Raw genomic sequence first — 10689 nt, 5'->3', positions numbered from 1 at the left:
AAAAAAAAAAAAAAAGAAAAGAAAAAGTAGGTGTTATCTCCACCTCATTGTGATAGTTCTTTCGAGGTCATTTACTCTGACACAGCATTGGTCACATCGGAACACTGTGCCTTCACTCCCTGTGTCTCCGTTCTTTCAGTCCTCAAACTCAGAAGTCCACCCTCTCCTCAGCCAGCATAACCCAAGTTTTGTCACCTTTATTTCTAATTGGCACATGATAATCACAGTATGAGCAGTATAGCCTCTGTCTCATCTTGACTGCTGCTCAACTATTTGCATTTCTTCAGTAAAGTTTTCACTGAAGTCCCTAGAATTTGAATTTTTTAACTTTAGCAGCAGCACCTCTTTTTTTGTATTTATTTATTCACTTTACATTCAGTTGCCCCTCTGCCAGTACCCCTTCACACAGCCCTTCCCCCCAAACTCCCTTTCCCTTTTCCTCAGGGAAATGGGAGGTTCCCCCTGGGTACCAACCCACCCTGGCACATCAAATCAGCACAAAACTAGGCACATTGTGTCCCACTAAGTCCAGACAAAGCAGCCCAGCTGTACTGTTTGCCAGCATGTACTGTTGCTTGAGATTTTTATCTTAGCCCATTTTGATCAAATCTCTGATTTTGATTTGTGTTTCCCTGATGATTAAGGATGTTCAACATTTCTTTAAATGTTGCTCTACCATTAGAGATTCCTCTGTTGAGAATTCTCTATTTAGCTTTGTACCCCATCTTTAATTGGGTTGTTTGTTGGTGTGTAACTTCTTGTATTCCTTATATATTTTGGATACTAGACCTCTATCAGATGTAGGGTTAGTAAAGATCTTTTCCCAATTCATAGGAAAACAAAAGCAAAGAGGAGGAAAATGGAAGGACCAGGCACCTGCTCTGTGCTATTTGGTGTGTGCAAGGTTTCATGCATAACTTCCACACTTCAGCTTTGTGATGCTCTGTGGGGTCAAGTGTCATTTTCCCTCTTTTAGAGATAAGGATCCTGAGTCACATACAAGTTAAATGCCATGTATTGGATTGGCCCTGGCAGAGCTATGATTAAAATTCAGTAGTTTCTAAATCACAGAAAAGCCACACTACATCACCTTCCTTTCAGAGGGAGCACAGAACTGTGTGAGCATACTACCGATGCCAATCGTTGCCTTTCCTCTTGCCTCTGACAATGTTTTCTCATTCTCACAACTCCTTGGCCATGGATGCCAGAGCAATGAACTTTTTAAATTTTGCTTGCTCTTGTGCTATATAGATCCTGTTCCTATCTCAATCCCTCAATCCCCCCAAAACCCAGCCCATCACTATTTTCTGGCTTTGTTGACATTGGGAGGTTCTGCTTGTTTGCTTTCTCTTCCTCTTTAGGTTACTCCTCCTCAGTACACAAACATGTTTACCACTTAAGTAGATTGGAAAAATCCTTCTCTTCACCCTACTCTTCTGGTTACAGTACCTACCCTCTACACCCTTTTCATTTACCTCCGGATTACTTGCAGTGTATGCTGTGACATTATTTCTCTTGCTTTATGACATTTGATTCTATTATAAAGCTATTCAGTTATGACATATTTTGTCTGCATCTAAAATTATATAATTTTGATTTTTTAATATATGTATGGAGAATGATATTGTTTAATTTTTGAGTGATGAACCAGCTTTTCAAACTAAAAATGTGTTATATACTTCTATGGCATTAGATCTATGTCTCTAACATTTTATTGAAGATTTTTAAAATCTGCATTCATGACAGAGGTAGGTCTGTAGTTTCATTTTTCTTAAAATATATAGTTATCATATCAGATTAATTATAGCTTGTGATAGTTCCTCTTTTATGAAGAAGCTTTATAGAGTTATATTTTCTTCCTTAAAAAGTTGCTGTAACTTTTAGTAAAGTCACATGACCTAATGTCTTAAACATTTAAAACATTTTAGTTGTTAACTAATTTAGTAGCTATGAGATCATTAAGTTTAGCTTGTTTTACTTGAGTGGCTTTCAGTGACATTCAAGGAATGTTTTAATTACATCTTAGTTTTTAGGTTTATTTTTAAAATATTTTATACTACTCCTTGGTATTTGTTTGTATTCAGGTGCATGTGCATATTTGTGGAGAAAATAACTTTTGGTGCTATTTCTCAAGAGCTGTCTACCTTGATCATCTAGACACGGGCTCTCACTGGCTGGGAACGTGCCCAGTAGGATAAACTACCCTGCTGTGTGTCCTCTGAGCCCCAGACATCTGCCCCTTTCCAATCTACAGTGCTAGAATTACAAATTTGTACCAGAGAAAGAGAAAGAAAGGGAAAGGAGGAGGAGGAAGGAGAAGGGCAGGGAGAGAGGGAGAGAGAGAGAAAGTGAGAGGTGTTTTTACATGGTTCTGGTGCTCCCAATCAAAATCATTGAACCAATGGAGCTATCTCTTCAGACCCTCTTGTCTGTTTGTTATTGATAGCTTTTGGAATGCTAATTGTATTTTGCTGCTAATGCTTGTCAGCTATGTTTACTTTTTCTGGCTAAATATTTATCAATTTCACTCATTGTTTAAAAGAAACAACTTGTTATTGCTTAGATTTTCAATTACTTCTTTGCTTGGTACCTGGATTTTAGCCATTAAGTTATGTCGCCTTCTTGTTACCTTAATGAATAGAAACTATGTCTGTAGATACTTTCATGCATTCATACTATTAATCCCTTGTTCTTAAAATTATCTTCCTTTGGATTCTAAGTTCACTTTTCTCATTTAACTAATTATTTCAGCTCATTTGTTTTCTTTCTCCTTACATCACAGACAACTCTTTGGTATTATAACCATGATCTATGGGTAAGTAAAGCAAGTAGATTTTCATCTCTGACTTCCATAGCCTTCAGTAATTCATACCCCATTGCCTGCCAACTTTAAGGACCAGTATTTCTTAACTATATGGACCTGGAGACCTGAAGTTGTGTTACTGATCAAGTCTTCCTTAGATATGGAGTATTTGGACATCAGTGAGGCATTTTACAAAATTATTCATGATATCCTGTTCCAAAGGATATATTGAATATAGGTAAACAAGTACAGATACAATATAATGAGAACTGAATTTGCAAATACTATAGTAAATTTAGCAAAGATGTAATGTTCTTCTCATGAGGTAAGTAAGTTACCATATTTTGTGGACCTTAAGTTGTATGATATATTGTATATTATGATCCAGCATCAATGTAGACATTCAGAGAGACATCAAGTCCATGTTAATTATAATTATTCTTGCCACTATGTTGGAAGATATTTGAAGTAAATGATGTTTAATAACAGGAAAGGGCCAAGTGGTCCCCTGAAAAAAAAATGGGTTGTATCTAACAAGATAGAGATATTAATAATACACTATTATAGCCAATATTAGATAATACTATAATGTTTCACTATGAGCCAAGAATATGTTAATAGTTCTTTATCGCTATGCCTTTAATTGCAGCATTCAGGAGGCAAAAGCAGACATATCTCTGAGTTCAAGGCCAGCCTAGTATACAGAGGAAGCTCTAGGACAGCCAACTAGAAACCCTGTCTTAAAAACATTCCAACAAATAAAAACAGAGCTCTTTATCTCATTTAATTCTCACTAATTCGTAAGATTGCCAGTGACAAATGATGCAGAGGGTTATTTAACTGTCCAAAGCTACAGAGCTATAAATATAGATAGAGACTAGAAGCCAGTTTTTCAACCCCAAAGCCACACACTTACCTCATTTTCTACGTTTGTGTATAAAACACCAGTTGCACAAGCATAGGGTGGAGGAAGTAAGCTTAGTAGTGCTTCAAACCAAAAGTTGTTCTTTATTGAAAATTAAATCTAACATAACATGATGGGTTTTGTGATCTTTAGGAAGCCAATATACTTGGAATACTAATGATAATGTAACAGTTAAAATAAGGGATTTACTGTAGCAAGATTTCAACAGCAATTGTCTACACAGGTCATGGCCACACAGTTCTACATATTCATGTGCTATAAAAACAGATAAATGGAATATATATTATATATTATTATAGTTTATAAGCTATATAAGTCACATGTTGCATGTATGCATTTTGTATACATACTATATTTGCACACTTTATATCATGTATACTTAAATATAGACACTATAACTATATATACTATACTTATATGTTATCTATTCATAAAGAACCACGTTATATCTGTAAGGGAACCAAGAAATCCTTAGCTTTGAAAAGAGAAACTTCAGGTTCAGAGAAAATATAAAGTATAATCAAGCAGCAATAAGATTTGATGAGAAGGAGGATATGTGGGTCATGCTGTGATTACCAAGTGCTGACAAGAAATAAAGGTATAAACCACACAAGCTGTTCAGATGAAGTAGCTTTTCTGTGTTCCCTAAGGATAAGCCACTCTCGCTGATGTGGTGAGTGATAAAGGCCCCTCTTGCCAGAAGTACAGATGTACTCTGATTGGGCAGGGTACCAGCTATCAGGGATGTGTGTGAGAATAGACATCTAGTTCTTCATAATTGCCTTGACTCTTCTAAAATTCCATCTCTAGTGAGTCATTGTCTCAACTCTCTTTTTAGCTACTCTCTACCTAATGGGCCATTTGGATGTGGTCTTCACCAAAGATTGATCTGTTCTTCCTCTAGTACTCTTTGACCAGTGCTTTAAAAACCCCTTGTTGAGAACTAAAATAATACCATTAAGCTGTTTCTCTACCCAGGCCTGATGTTCTCTATGGGAAGATTACAGTGAGTGTAAAGTGGGTGCAGGTGTTGAATACCTGCCTGGATGATTGTGGCCCCATCCATCTCTAAAGTTCTCCTGAACTCCTGTCCTATAGTAATGGAAATGTCTCAAATTCTCCTAGTCTCCCTTATTCAAAATTTCAGTGCTAACTCTGCCTCCTCCTTCATACCCAAATCTCACTCACTATTGCTATAGATAACCTTCACAATGGTCATTCCTGTCTCAAGGGCACTCAATCTCCCTTCTAGACTATTGGAATATCCCTCCCTAACTTGACCCTGTTCTTTTGATCATCTTCTCATGGATCCCCTATTCTTCCCCAGTTCATCCTCTGAATATAGACAGCACCACTTTCCTGAAATTTATCTTAAAGCGTCAGGCCACATCTTTGTTTAGAAAGCCTTTGCCTAACTGCCCAATTTAATTTCCAAATCTCCAAGAGTATTATTCAGAATCTGATTTCAATCTTAGTCGTGGTTTTCTCACACTCAATACCTAAGCAGCTTCACCCAAGATAGCTTCTACACTTAACAAGCGTGAAATAACTTAATGAACAAAAGACATCTCCCATTAACACAATTCTAGAAAGTGGAAACTAACTTGGCAGGGAGGAGATTTCCCTCTAACCTCACACTCTGTTTATCCTAAATCTATTCCGAGAACCATATTAGAGTATATATTACTAGAAAGCAAGATTTATGAAAACTAGTGAGGCCCATAGTTATTCTAGTGAGATCTTTATAGGATCTTGAGCCTGTCATTACCCTAATCAGGCCAGCTATGAAGCTGCCATCAACCTTACTTTCTACTGCTTGTCTTCTTTTTAAACAAAGCTGCCATACCTCTTTCTTGACACCCTTTGCAACTCATTCCTCCTCTTTTCACATTTTACTAAATTTGGCCTAATTAAAAACAAAAAAAGCATGTTGCCTAAAGATGCAATTTCATCCACTCCCAAAAGTTTTCATGTCAATTCCATGACAAAGCCTTGAAACACAGAGGCATCTCTGAGCATTCTGTTGAGCCAGATGTAAGCAAGGCTACAAGCAGATTTTCTCTAAGATTCTAAGCATAAGTACAAAGTGAACTGTGTTTTCAAGCTTGCTTCAAAACAAATCTGGAAAGAGATGCTGGCCCAGACTTGTGGCTGCAGTTCAAAGCCCAAAAGGGGACCAGGGGGCTCAAAGATGTGCCTTGAGCATTTCAGCTCAAACACTTGCTGTATCTTTGCTAACTTCAGGCTAACCACAGGGAGACAGCTACACTGTTCACCATCTCTTAAACATCCTCACCTTGCTATGCCCCCACAAACCAGGCAGAAACCACAACATCCTTCTAGTATATGACAGACTTCACCATGTACTCTGAAGGCGGAGAGCTTACTCTTCTCCCCCTCCACTTTCACTGTCTGAGTCTATTTCATACCAAAGTCCATTCAAATTAAAGTCTTTGCTGACATGCTCCCTCCATGGATTCGAAGGCACTACTTAACTCCTTATGCTACAAGAACCCCTTACATTTTTCTTCTGAATTTCTGCCTTTGAGAGTTTGATCCATTCTGCCAGGAGCATGGCTTAGAAACTTCCTTTAAAATGGCATGTAAGACTAGGCCACTGTTATACTTTAAGCAGGCAACTTCCTCCAAGCTGATGAGTGTGGTTGTAATATATGACACTGTCTTAAAGAGGTAGAAGTAGCTATCGTGTAATTTTTTTTATATATTTTTGATACAGATTCACTCACTTATTGTTGACCTATAGTTACTTATAAGGTGTGTATTTTACTGTCGTCAGGATATGACAAAAGGAGGTAAGACATGAATAATTAGCAAGAATCTGGGATTGTTATCCAGGAAGAAGTTTGTCCTGTCTCTGCTGCACTCCACTGTTTGCCTGTTCTAGTCCTGTGTTTTTGAATTCCTAAACCTTAGAAATGTGAATCAAGTAAACTTCTTTTATTTTCTTAATTAATTAATTGATTTACATCTTAGAGTTCCTCCCCTATCCCTCTCCCGTTTGCCTCTGAGAGGACATCCCCCATATCTCCCCACCCTGGTACATCAAGTCTCTACAGATCAGATGCATCCACAAAGTGATTTATAGAGAAAAGTTGGTGACCTAGAGACTGAACCACCAAATTTTCTTCTTTATACATCATTTTGTGTATTTTCCTACAGAGCTTGAAATCATACTAGCATAGAGTCTAATTCCTTTGCCCTGATAAACATTTTAGACAATAAACCTCTGAAGAGCTGAAACTACATTGCCCAAGCAAAACCTCCACAGCACAGGAGCAGTAATAAGAAATGTTTCTTTTATACATCTAAGTTTGATCTAATGGTCAAATGAAGGCACATGCAGTAGACAAAATTTCTCTGATTTCTCCCATTACATGATTATGAGACTATTTGGAGCATGGGCTGATAACACAGATTTCTGGGTAGCCTTCTTTAAAATATGCAACAGACCAGAAATATAGAAAGTGATTTCCAATACCCATAAAGTCTCTCCAACATGACCTACCAAAGGTGTACTGAACAAGGATAACACCAATGAACATGACAGAGTGGATAGGTAAGAGCTTAACCCTTCACAGAGAAGGGCAACTAAGGAAGGATGGGAGCAAGATAATTGTTCTTCCCCAGGGATGAGAATAACAATTGACTATCCAATGGCCAAATGGTCAGCCCTGAAAACATGCACATGAGTAACATTATTTAGACTGAGCAGGGTATATATACATATACATACACATATACATATACACATATATCTATATATGTGCATGAAATAACAATGAAAAATGAGGCCATGAATTTAAAGGAGAGCAGGAGGAATATATAAGAAAGTTTGGAAGGAGAAAGAAAAAGGAGAAATATTGTAATTATACCTCCCTCAAAAAATATTTTTTAAAGTGATTTCCTAGTCTTTTATTTCTAATGTTTCCAATTGTTGTAAGGAACACAGGATAAAGTTCACTCTCTCCTTAAATTCTTTTAAATGCAAATGGAGAGCAAGCCTTATGATAAATAGCAATTAACTTCATGGTCAAGGTTAGCTGGGAAGGTCACATGGCAAGGGCCATAGCACAAAGTTGCCTAGGGAGGTTACAGGGGATGACAAGGGCTAGAGCACACATTAACTGGCAACTACCAAATGTTAGCTGAAAATAAATTCAGAACATTTTGCAAAGTCCCTTGGGTTTTAAATGTTAATGATTAATTCAAATGTTTTATAATACTATGTGGTCCAACATTGTATAAAATAAATAAATACAGTGTATGAGACTTTTACATGACTTATGGGTTGTCACTATGGTCAGACTTTCCAGAGGACATCATTTTTAAGTAAGTTGAGAGCCACTGGTCTCTATGTTGAGAATCTCAATATCCCATCACTGCTAACCCCTCCAGTGCCCCGTGCCCTTTACAAGTCACTCTCTGGGATTCTGAATTGAAAAGATTGTCTCTTTCATCAGTGTACTGCAATACCCTGGCAGAGGCAGAGCTCACTGACTGGCTAGTACACTTCAGCTGCTATTTTCCTCTCAACTGGTTGCATATACCCAGGGATATCAGACTTGATGTACACTTATACAGCATACATATAGAAAGGAAGAACATAATTAGCTTCTGTCTTCTCCAGATGATGCCTAACTAGTCTGAGCTGCCAGGCATTTGAACCCAGGAAGTCTAGGGATGTGCAGCTAGATCAGTGATAGAGCTAAAAACCCTTCCTACACTCTGCTTCCTCAATCACCTGCACCCACCACCCATGCTAGGCACAGACGGTAGAAGAGAGACATTGAACCTCTTGCGTGGGATGAGGTTGAGCCTTGAAGAAACCTGGACGTGGTAAGTAGGACAGGCTATGAGAATAAGCACATAAACAAACTTCACAATCTCTTGATGCATCATGCAATTGCCTGCAAGGTGGGCAGCAAAAGGAGGATGTTCAGCAATGCACTTTTACCTACCCATCAATTTTAACCACAAGAATAAATTGAAATGGAAAAGTCAGCTCAGATTTTTGCAGCCAGTACTCTTTCTACAATGAGGGATAGCGTAAGGGAGTTGAAATAGCAATAAATAACTATTTAGATATTAATTCTGAGCATACTGTTGATCTAGAAACAATAGCTGGAAGACATTTCCAAATAGGCTGCAGCCCCACAGCATAAAGACTTCCCTTTCTCTTGCAGAAATTCTGCAGAAAGAGGCTAGAAAGCATGGTTCAAAAGTGTGACCTCCCTCCACCCCCATACCCAGCAATCACCTTGTTTTCAGACAGCAGGATGGCCTTTTGTTCTTTGCAAAGTAAAATATGACTCAAAAATGCATTTTCTGAAAACCTTCATCACCATGCTTTGTGGAATGCATTCCCTTTGTCTGTCTGTTCTCCGTCTGTCTGCTTGTTCCCATCCCAGCCTCCCACACCAAAGGTTCATAGAGTTGAGCTTCACATGGAGATTACTGAAATTGAAAATGAAGATGATTCTTCTTTCTCCGTCTGCCTGTGACATGGTAACTGTTGCTTCTTCTCCCTCAAGACAGACCTGAGTTCTATTTTCAACTCCCAAGACAGCAGGAGGAAGTGGCCAAAGCAAAGCTGAGGATGGTTTTGCCCCTAGCTTTCTGTTCCTAGAATGTCCTTAAGAAGTGAGCAGATGATATTTAGTCATGAAGCCCACAGATGTTCCAGCGTTCAGCATAGTCCAGACAACAAGCTTTTGTTTGTCATTAACTTGAAATTTTCACCATAGATGAAACAAAACCTCAGCACGACTCTGGAACTCAGAAGCTCATAAACTGGAGTTGAACATACTATATAAGGTGAATCCTGAGGACAGAATGAAGTAGACAGGGCCCAGTAGTCAGGTTCCTTGGTAGAGTTACAGCCACTGTGTTCTTCAACTTGGATTTGTCTTCTGCCACAACCTTCTTGTACTCTTGGCCTCAGGAAAGAGAAATCTGACACAAAGAACTACAGGCAACTAAGAAATGTAGAGATGGGGGAGTCTTCCATGGGAAAAGCAACAAACACACACACACATATGTGTATATATACATACACATATATGTATATATATATATATGAAATATTATACAGACTGAGCAGATTACATCACTTACATATATATGCATGTAGCAACAATCAATGAAAAAGCATCCATGGATTTAAGGAGAGCTAGGATTATATGGGATAGTTTGGAAAGGGGAAGGAAATTGATGTAATTGTGTTATAATCTCAAAAAAAAAAAACTTAAAAAGAGAAAACCTAAGCATATGCTAAGCTGAGCAGTGGTGGCTCATGACTTTAATGCCAGCACTTGGAAGGCAGAGACAGGCAGATTTCTGAGTTCAAGGCCAGCCTGGTCTACAGAGTGAGTTCTCTGTATAGCCCAGGCTATACACAGAAACCCTGACTCACAAAATAAAAAACAAAAAAACAAAAAAAATTATATGCTAAATGGTGTTTCCTTAAGATCTGGTGCTTGGTGCTTCTACAAAAGAGTAGCAGATAAGGAAGAGAGATTGAGTCCTTTCCCTCCACCATGAAGAAGACTATGTACTTCATACCATTCCCTCTACACATTCTAGCCATACCAGAGACAGGTACCTGCTAGAAGAAAGCAGAGGCAGATTGTACAAGCATTCATGAGGGTATCCAGAAGAAAGGAGCCTATCTGAAGAAAAGTAAGGAATGATAGATACTCTCATGACAATAGGGCTTGCCTTGAAAAGATGAGGACAATCCTCTTACTCTCCATACTTGGGTAATATTTTTAGGTGGCCATTGCCCGTAAGAAAGTGAGTGGACGTAACTGCTACAGAAATGTGAAAATCGGCTTTGAAGAGTAAGACCATCCATAGCCTTAAAGTAGTGGCACTTGGAACAACCAGGTTTAAAAAAATTGTGAAATTGAACCATATAAGCCCAATTAGTTTTCTGTATGTT

The sequence above is a fragment of the Mastomys coucha genome, unplaced genomic scaffold (assembly GCF_008632895.1).
Source record: "Mastomys coucha isolate ucsf_1 unplaced genomic scaffold, UCSF_Mcou_1 pScaffold8, whole genome shotgun sequence".
Lineage (NCBI taxonomy): Eukaryota > Metazoa > Chordata > Mammalia > Rodentia > Muridae > Mastomys > Mastomys coucha.
The sequence above is the reverse complement of the archived record's forward strand: the minus strand, read 5'-3'. Positions refer to the sequence as shown.